The sequence below is a fragment of the Papio anubis genome, chromosome 6, assembly GCF_008728515.1.
Source record: "Papio anubis isolate 15944 chromosome 6, Panubis1.0, whole genome shotgun sequence".
NCBI classification, from domain to species: domain Eukaryota; kingdom Metazoa; phylum Chordata; class Mammalia; order Primates; family Cercopithecidae; genus Papio; species Papio anubis.
Genome location: NC_044981.1, coordinates 68,549,523 through 68,559,216, shown reverse-complemented (window position 1 = coordinate 68,559,216; position 9,694 = coordinate 68,549,523). Strand labels below are relative to the sequence as shown.

The following is a 9,694-nucleotide window of genomic DNA, read 5'->3' as shown; positions in this document are numbered from 1 at the left end:
ACTGCCACTGCCACTGCCACAAGTACAATAGCAATGCCATCCCCTTGACACACAGCTTTAATCTTCAGGGTTTCATTTGGTCCTCTATGTGTGGATGTTACTCAAAGTTCACATGGAGTGCCAACATTTCCACAGGTCTTGGTGTTTTCACAGTGACCAAGAACAGAAGTAGAGCTCATCAGTATTACAACCCTGCACTAACTTTCTGATTTCAAAAGCAAATTGACTCTCTGCAACCCACTCAAAGCTTTTCTTTGTTTGTTTGTTTGTTTGTTTGTTTTTGAGATGGAGTCTCGCTCTGTCACCCAGGCTGGAGTGCAGTGGCATGATCTCGGCTCACTGCAAGCTCTGCCTCCCGGGTTCAAGCAATTCTCCTGCCTCAGCCTCCCGAGTGGCTGGGACTACAGGCATGTACCACCATGCCCAACTAATTTTTGTATTTTTAGTAGAGACAGGGTTTCACCATGTTGGCCAGGCTGCTCTCGAGCTCCTGACCTCGGGTGATCCGCCCGCCTCGGCCTGCCAAAGTGCTGGGATTATAGGCGTGAGCCACCATGCCCAGCCTCAAAGCTTTTCTTTACCGTTTGGAGCCCTTCAGGAGTTACTTCTTTGAGCTCCCAATAAGACTGTCTTTCTGTTGGCTTCAATCTCATAATGGCCAGAGTCTCCAGGAATCATCACCAAGAACAATTTCTTTGGTGGTTATATCAACACCAAATTCAATCTTCATATCAACTAATGTACTGTTCTGGGGTAACCAGGATTTCTCCAGTATTTCAATGACCTGTGTAGCATGACTCATGATATACCTTCAGTTTGGCCTATAACAAGTCCAACAAAGAGAAATGTTGCAGCAGTCAACTGTTCCTCAATCACCGTGGGTCATTATTGGCATCATCTTTGGAAAACATCTCCACTTTAGATGGATAAAACTTATATCCTTCCTTGACACTGGGATTTATTTCTTTTGAGAAATAAACAAGTTGCTATTCTGCAAACCCATTCCATTGGAACCACTTCACGCTGGGGTGCAATGAAAGCTGTCTCCCCACATTTTCTGGTGAAAGCAGTTTTAATACCTGCTTCCTGTAACAACTGAAAACTACCCCTCCAGGTGATTCTTTCTAGCTGCATTTCCCACTGTAATTGGATCCTTGGACTGCAGGAGGACTTTTCCTGGAACATCTAACAATCCGTAGACTTCTTTTGTTTTACCTTCATATAGTTTTTGTTTTGTTTTGAGATGGAGTCTTGCTCTTGTCACCCAGGCTGGAGTGCAATGCCACAATCTCGGCTCACTGCAACTTCTGCCTCCCGGGTTCCAGTGATTCTCCTGTCTCAGCCTCCCGAGTAGCTGGGACTACAGGTGCCCGCCATCATGCCCAGCTAATTTTTATTTATTTATTTTTTTGAGACAGAGTTTTGCTCTTGTTGTGCAGGCTGGAGTGCAATGGCATGATCTTGGCTCACTGAAACCTCCGCCTTTCAGGTTCAAGTGATTCTCCTGCCTCAGCTTCCTGAGTAGCTGGAATTACAGGCGTCTGCCACCGTGCCCGGCTAATTTTTGTATTTTTAGTAGAGACAGGGTTTCGCCATGTTGGCCAGGCTGGTCTTGAACTCCTGACCTCAGGTAATCCACCTGCCTCGGCCTCCCAAAGTGCTGGGATTACAGGTGTGAGGCACCACGCCCGACCTCATACAGTTTTTTTTCAAGTTCAGTACCTCAGGTGTTGCCATTATCCTGAGTGGGCTGAGGGCTGCGACTGCGCTGGGAAGAGAGCAACCACACATATTTTAACCTAGTGCCTGTCCTTTTAACTTAACATTTGGGTCCCCCTCTACCTCCCTATTTTCTGTTAAGATTCCTCACATTTTTGCAAATTTGGTAAAATTCCTCATTTCAGTGGTTAATCCCATTATTGGCCACTAGGTAGAGCTAGAATCTTATTTATGGTGATTCTTACGCTTGCTATTTTTCAGTGTCTTATTTAGGAGGCAAAGAAGCCTTTGTCTTAGAATTTTTAGGACAGTTTTTCAGAGCAGTCTTCATCATAAATTCCTCCAGAGATCATCATATACATAAAAGGAAAAGAGGAAAAGGAAGAACTTCCAAGTTCATTTACCAATCATCTTTCAGCATAATAACCATCATCTACATGAGGACAAACCTCATTAACTGTGGGAGTCTGGGTACAGTCAACCTCCTTCTGTAGTTGGTCTAAGATCCTTTAAGGTACTTTGTAGCCAAAGTCGAGAACACTTCATTTTCTTTACCAGGGCTAAACTGATTGATTGCATCCTTATTTTGTTTTGTTTTGTTTTATTTTATTTTATTTTGAGATGGAGTCTCGCTGTGTCACCCAGGCTGGAGAGCAATGGCATGATCTCGGTTCATTACAACATCTGCTTCCCAGGTTCAAGTGATTCTCCCACCTCAGCCTCCTGAATAGCTGGGACTACACATCCAGCTAATTTTTGTATTTTTAGCAGAGACGGGATTTTACCATGTTGGCCAGGCTGGTCTCGAACTCCTGACCTCAAGTGATCCGCCTGCCTCGGCTTCCCAAAGTGCTGGGATTACAGGTGTGAGCTACCACACTTGGCTGATTGCATCTTTTAAAATTGCAATGAGTGTAAGATTAAAAGTTTATAAACAGATATTTCCAATTGAGTTCTTTTGGTGAAGGTCCTTTTTTTGCTACTCAAGATGTTATTAAGTAATAATCAGATGTTACATTGGTTTCTCAGTCATCTGCCTTTTGCTAATGTGGCTTTAAAAATTAATTTGAATTGTTTGAGAACTTAAAAAGTTGAAGACCCTGTCCCTTCTTTGGAGAAGTAGCTCTGTAGAAAGAGAGGCTGGCTGATGATCAGGTTTTAAGGACACAGCCTGGTCGTAGGTCTTTTGAGGATGAGCAGATTGCTTCCCTTTTTCATACCTGAGCTAGTGATAACAAGTTATCTCTTGTTCAGGGCATTAATATACTGCTTTTCTTCATGCTTCAGTAAAACATCATAAAGTGGTCAGTAGTATAATGATATAGAACAAGATAAAGTTTGTTTGTGGGTTTTTTTTTTTTGGAGATGGAGTCTTGCTCTGTCACCCAGGCTGGAGTGCAGAGGCATGAACTTGGCTCACTGCAACCTCTGCCTCCCGGGTTCAAGTGATTCTCCTGCCTCAGCCTCCTGAGTAGCTGGGATTACAGGTGTGCACCACCGTGCCCTGCTAATTTTTGTATTTTTAGTAGAGACGGGGTTTCACCATGTTGGTCAGGCTGATCTTGAACTCCTGACCTCGTGATTAGCCCGCCTCAGCCTCCCAAAGTGCTGGAATTACAGGTGTAAGCCACTGCGCCTGGCCAGAAGATAAAGATTTTGAAGAACATTTAATTTCCTCATTTCTCCTATCCTCTACCCTGTGGATTGTAAGCTATAGAAGTTCTTTTCTGGAAGGGAATGGCTCAATACTTGAGTGCCATGCTCTCCTAGTTGTCACTTATCAAATTATTATTTTCATATATAGGAAGAATTGTCACATTTTTCTCATGTATAGGAAGAACAGCCATGAGTCAGCTTGCTGAGTCTGATTGGTCCAAGGGCTTCCTGGCACACTGAACCCCAGTCATGTAGAACCCCAGCTCTGTAGAAGAGGAGCAGCTATCACAGCAGTTTGAGTAACTGCAGACAAAGGTGAAGCAAGAAGAGAACAATATCAACAACAACTAGCAATGATAAAAAACAACCTACATTTACCTGGCACTTTTTTTTTTCTTTTTCTTTTTTTTTTTTTTTTGATGGAGTTTCGCTCTTGTTGTCCAGGCTGGAGTGCAATGGCACTATCTTGGCTCAAGGCAACCGCCGCCTCCCGGGTTCAAGCGATTCTCTTGCCTCAGCCTCCCGAGTAGCTGGGATTACAGCTGCCCACCACCACGCCCGGCTAATTTTTGTATTTTTAGTAGAGATGGATTTTCGTCATGTTGGCCAGGCTGGTCTCGAACTCCTGACCTCAGGGGATCTGCCCACCTCAGCCTCCCAAAGTGCTGGGATTACAGGCATGAGCCACTGCGCCTAACCTATCTGGCACCTTTATGACCAGGGAAGTTTTGCAGATTTATTCTCTGTTAAATGCATATCTGTTGAGCTTTTTCTGTTAGTAAAATGTACTCCAAGATTTCTTTCTTTCTTTCTTTCTTTTTTTTTTTTTGAGATGAAGTCTTACTCTGTCACCCAGGCTGGAGTGCAGTGGCGTGATCTCGGCTTACTGCAACCTCTGCCTCCCAGTTTAAGCAATTCTCCTGCTTCAACCTCCTGGGTAAGTGGGATTACAGGTTACCACCACCATGCCTGGCTAATTTTTTGTATTTTTAGTAGAGACGGGATTTCATCATGTCGGCCAGGCTGGCCTCAAACTCCTGATCTCAGGTACTCCAGCCACCTCGGCCTCTCAAAGTGCTTGGATTATAGGCATGAGTCACGGTGCCCAGGCTTAATGCTGTAATTTTTAATATACACACGGTACAGAAGGATATAAGATGGCAAGTAAAATACCCCTTCTTAACCTACTTTCAAACTTTTTTCCTTTCCATATCTGGGCATAGAATTTGAACTCATTCTTTTTTTAAAAAAATTAATTTTTTTTTTTACTTTCTGTAACAAAATATTTCAAACAAAGATAGAGGGACCAGTGTAATGAACTTAATTTACCTATTATCTAGTTTCACCTATTATCAATAATCTTGTTTTTATCATATTTCCCATATCCAGATTGAAGCAAATTCTAGACATCACATCATTTTAAAAAAATTAAAATAATTATTATTGCTGTTTTTATAGAGATGGGGGTCTCACTATGTTGCCCAGGCTGGTCCCGAACTCCTGGGCTCAAGTAATCCTATCTTTGCCACCCAAAGTGCCGGGATTATAGGCATGAGCCACTGCATCTGGCCCACATAATTTCATTTGTAAGTATTTTATAATTATTCAGTTTTTATTAATAGATTTTAGGTTTTAGAAGTTCTTTTTAAGTTTGTTTACAATAAAATCTTTATTCAAAAGACTGTAAAAAGTTGTAACTATTACAGTCTGGCAAAGAGCAAATAAAGGCAAATAAAAAGTACTCAGAATGTAGTTTCCTTCTTTTAAAATATGTGACTGTTTTCTTGATAGAGGCAAAATCTTAAAAGGGATTCAGTTGCACATTTAAGTGTTTAGCCAGCCTCCTTCCATGCCCAGCAGTTAAGCCAGCACAGAAGGTCAAGTGTGAGCATGGTGGTTCATGCCTGTAATCCCAGCACTGTGGGAGGCTGAGGTGGGAGGATTGCTCGAGTCCAGGAATTTGAGACCAGCCTGGGCAACATAGTGGGACCCTGTTTCTACAAAAACTAAAACTACAAAAAAAAAAAAAAAAAAAAAAAAAGCACAGTGTTATAGCATGCACCTATAATCCCAGCTACTTGGGAGGACTGCTTGAGCCCTGAAATGAAAGGCTGCAGTGAGCTATGATCCTACCACTGCACTGAAGCTTGGGTGACAGAGCAAGACTGTCTCTAAAAAAAAAGCAACAAAAAACTAAACCAGCATAGAGAATCAGTTGCCTGTGGGCCCTGCCCAAGCCTCAGCCCATCTAGGAGTCTGAGGCTTTAAGGAGTCCTGTGTGTACAAATGACAGACTCACACCATAGTCCACCCATCTGGAATATATCCCCTCAACAAAGCCTTGTCCTGGGGCAGCAGGCAGGCTGCAACCTGACATTCAAGAGTGGCTGGCCTTTTCTGCAGGAGGGTGGGAGGGCTTGAGCTGCCCTCCTGTGGCTTCAGGCATCTGGGATGAAGTGGTCCATGATATGGTGAGGATGAGTGGGGGAAAACTTTTTGACTGTGTGCTCATAGATCACAGTGGGGATGATGGTCAGGGTGACAGTGTTCCTGGCTGTGGCCAGAATCTCTGAGATCTCTTTCAGCCCAATGACATTCTGCAGAGTGCTTGTTAAATGTTCTTGAACCTGGCACACATGGTGGTTGGTGAAGAGTCCATGAGGACCACAGAGCTCCCTTTGACCACAGGGAAGACCTTTCCCTTCTTGATGATGAAGCCACCATGGCCTGTGCTGTCCTTGTGCATGGTGACAATCCACTGGACTGTCCTGTCCTGAATGACCATAACAATCTTCTTGGCCAATTCCCTCTCATCTCCGCCAGATGGGCTTTTCCCATGTTCCACTTGGCACAGTCATGCCCATCAATCTGTAGGATTTGGTTCCCAAAGCACAGCAGCATGAGGGATGCAGTGGTGTTGGCCTGCACCACCTGCACAAAGAGCCCCTTGTTGGTGGTCTGCAGCTGCAGCCCAGTCTTGCCATGTTTGTCTTTGCACAGGTGGATGTTGTGCATCTGGGGCTTGATCTCACACCACGTGCCCAGGCTGTTCCTTGACCCCCTGGGCTGGTTAGGAACCTGAGACAGCAGTCTGCAGACACCAAGGGCGCAGGGGGTCAGCCTGGCCTATGGGACCTAGTGCTTCAGAGGTTATTGGGAAGCAGGGGTAAGGATGGGGAAAGGAGGACGGAGAGGTCCCTGGGCCCAATTTCATCCCCAGACCACACACTTCATTTAAAAGTTTTAAATTTATAGAAAAATTGAGCAGACAGTACCATTCCATACTACATAATTCCAGTTTCCTCTGTTAATAACATTCCATATTATTTATTTATTTTTTGTCACTCAGGCTGGAGTGCAGTGGCGTGATCTTCACTCACTACAACCTCCACCTCCCGGGTTCAAGCGATTCTCCCACCTCAGCCTCCTGAGTAGCTGGGACTACAGGTACATGCCACCACACCTGGCTAATTTTTGTATTTTTAGTAGAGATGGGGTTTCACTATGTTGGCCAGGCTGGTCTTGAATTCCTGACCTCGTGATCCGCCCACCTCAGCCTCCCAAAGTGCTGGGATTATAGGTGTGAGCCACCATGCCCGGCCTAATAACATCCCATATTATTAAGTGTGTCATATACATAGTTAACAAATACATTTCTTACAATTAATAACCAATAGTGATAAAGTTCATACTTACTCAGATTTTCTTTTTTTCTTTTCTTTTCTTTTTTTTTTGAGATGGAGTTTTGCTCTTGTTGCCCAGGCTGGAGAGCAATGGTGCGATCTTGGCTCACTGCAAACTCTGGCTTCCAGGTTCAAGCGATTTTCCTGCCTCAGCCTCCCGAGTAGCTGGGATTACAGGCATGTGCCACCACGCCCGGCTAATTTTTGTATTTTTAGTAGAGACCGGCTTTCTCCATGTTGGTCAGGCTGGTCTTGAACTCCCGACCTCAGGTGATCTGCCTACCTCGGCCTCCCAGAGTGCTGGGATTACAAACGTGAGCCACCACGCCCAGCCCATACTTACTTGGATTTTCTACATTTTTACCTAATGTCTTTTTTTCTGTCCTAAGATCCCATTCAGATTACCACTTTAAATTGTCATTTTTCTCCTTAAGGTTTTCTTGCCTATGACATTTTCTCATTCTTTGTCTTTAATGACCTTGGCAGTTTTGAAGACTACTGGTTAGGTACATTTTAGGATGCCCTTCTATTGGAATTTGTTTGATTTTTTTTCTTTTTCTTTTTCTTTTTTCTTTTCTTTTTCTTTTATTTATTTATTTATTTTTTGAGATGGAGTTTCGCTCTTGTTGATCACGCTGGAGCACAATGGCGCTATCTTAGCTCACTGCAACTTCTGCCTCCTGGGTTCAAGCGATTCTCCTGTCTCAGCCTCCTGAGTAGCTGGGATCATAGGCACCCGCCACTTTGCCTGGCTAATTTTTGGTATATTTAATAGAGATGGGGTTTCACCATGTTGGCCAGGCTGACCTCGAACTTCTGACCTCAGGTGATCCACCTGCCTCAGCCTCCCAAAGTGCTGGGATTGCAGGTGTGAGCCACCAGGCCCAGCCTGATTATTTTCTTATGATTAGGCTCGGATTTTAGATTTTTGGAGAGGAAGATCACAGAGATAAAGTACTGTTTTTCTTTTTTTGAGACAGTCTTGCTGTGTCATCCAAGCTGGAGTGCAGTGGCATGATCTTGCTCACTGCAACCTTCACCTCCTGGGTTCAAGCGATTCTTGTGCCTCAGCATCTGAGTAGCTGGGACTACAGGTGTGCACCACCATGCTGGGCTAATTTTTGTATTTTTGGTAGAGATGTGGTTTTACCATGTTGGCCAGGTTGGTCTCAAACTCCTGGCCTCAAGCAATCTGCCCGTCTCAGGTTTTACAAAGTGCCAAGATTACATGTGTGAGTCACTGCACCAGGCCTAAAGTACCGTTTTCATCACGTCATATCAAGGGTACACACTATCAGCATGTTGTATGACTGTTCACATTGATCACCTGGCTAAAGTAGCGTTTGTCAGGATTCTCCACTGTAAAGTTACTCTTCCCCACCCCTTCTTCTTTCTGTACTCTTTTGAAGAAAATCAACAGGCACAGCCTACACTTCAGGAGTGAGGAGTTATGCTCTTCCTCTCTTAGGATGAAGTATCTACATGATTTATTTAAAATTTTTCTGCACAGGAGATTCATCTTTTCTTCGTATATTAATTTATGGATTTATTTATACTGATATGAACTCGTGGATATTCTTTTTTTTTTTTTTTTGAGACGGAGTCTCGCTCTGTCTCCCAGGCTGGAGTGCAGTGGCCGGATCTCAGCTCACTGCAAGCTCCGCCTCCCGGGTTTAGGCCATTCTCCTGCCTCAGCCTCCCGAGTAGCTGGGACTATAGGCGCCGGCCACCATACCCAGCTAGTTTTTTGTATTTTTTTTTTTTTGAGACGGAGGTCTCAGCTTAGTCGCCCAGGCTGGGAGGCCGGATCTCAGCTCACTGCAAAAGCTCCGGGCTTCGCCGGGCTTCATTTCATTCTCCTTGCCTCTCAGCCTCCCGAGTAGCTGGGACTACAGGCGCCCGGGCCACCTCGCCTCAAGGTTTTTGTATTTTTTCTAGTAGAGACGGGTTTCCTTTTTCAGGTTCACAGGATGGTTCATCTCCTGACCTCGGATCCGGGCCTGCCTCGCCTCCCAAAGTGCTGGGATTACAGGCTGCTTGAGCCATACCGCCAGTTTTTGTATTTTTAGTAGAGACGGGGTTTCACCGTGTTAGCCAGGATGGTCTTAATCTCCTGACCTCGTGATTCGCCCGTGTCGGCCTCCCAAAGTGCTGAGATTACAGGCTTGAGCCACCGCGCCCGACCCTGGATATTCTTTTTTAAAAATGCACCTTCATTCTCAGATCGTTGATATTCATTTTACATTTTCGGTATAATCCAATACTTTGTTTTTTAAATTATTCCAGGCCCAGCACGGTGGCTCACGCCTGTAATCCCAGCACTTTGGGAGGCTGAGGCAGGAGGATCCCAAAGTCAGGAGTTCGAAACCAGCCTGGCCAACATGGCAAAACTCCGTCTCTACTAAAACTACAAAAATTAGCCGGGCATGGTGGTGGGCACCTGTAGTCCCAGCTACTCAGGAGGCTGAGGCAGGAGAATCGCTTGAACCTGGGAGGTGGAGGTTGCAGTAAGCCGAGATCACACCACTGCACTCCAGCCTGGGTGACAGAGTGAGACTCTATCTCAAAAAAAAAAAAAAAAAAAAAAAAAAGAATTATTCTAGTTTTGGCAGATTTTTGGTTTTTTTGTCTTTTTC

At 44.6% G+C, this 9,694-nt stretch overlaps 1 pseudogene across 1 annotated transcript; it reads right to left on the bottom strand.

The window, feature by feature from the left end:
* Positions 1-475: 475 nt before the first annotated feature.
* On the bottom strand, positions 476-6,390 carry LOC101015339 (annotated as a pseudogene). Its single transcript, XR_002521616.1, has 2 exons — positions 6,158-6,390; positions 476-1,274 (listed from the first exon to the last, which is right to left on the bottom strand). The product of XR_002521616.1 is annotated as a multifunctional protein ADE2 pseudogene (transcript).
* Between the last annotated feature and the right edge of the window lie 3,304 nt (positions 6,391-9,694).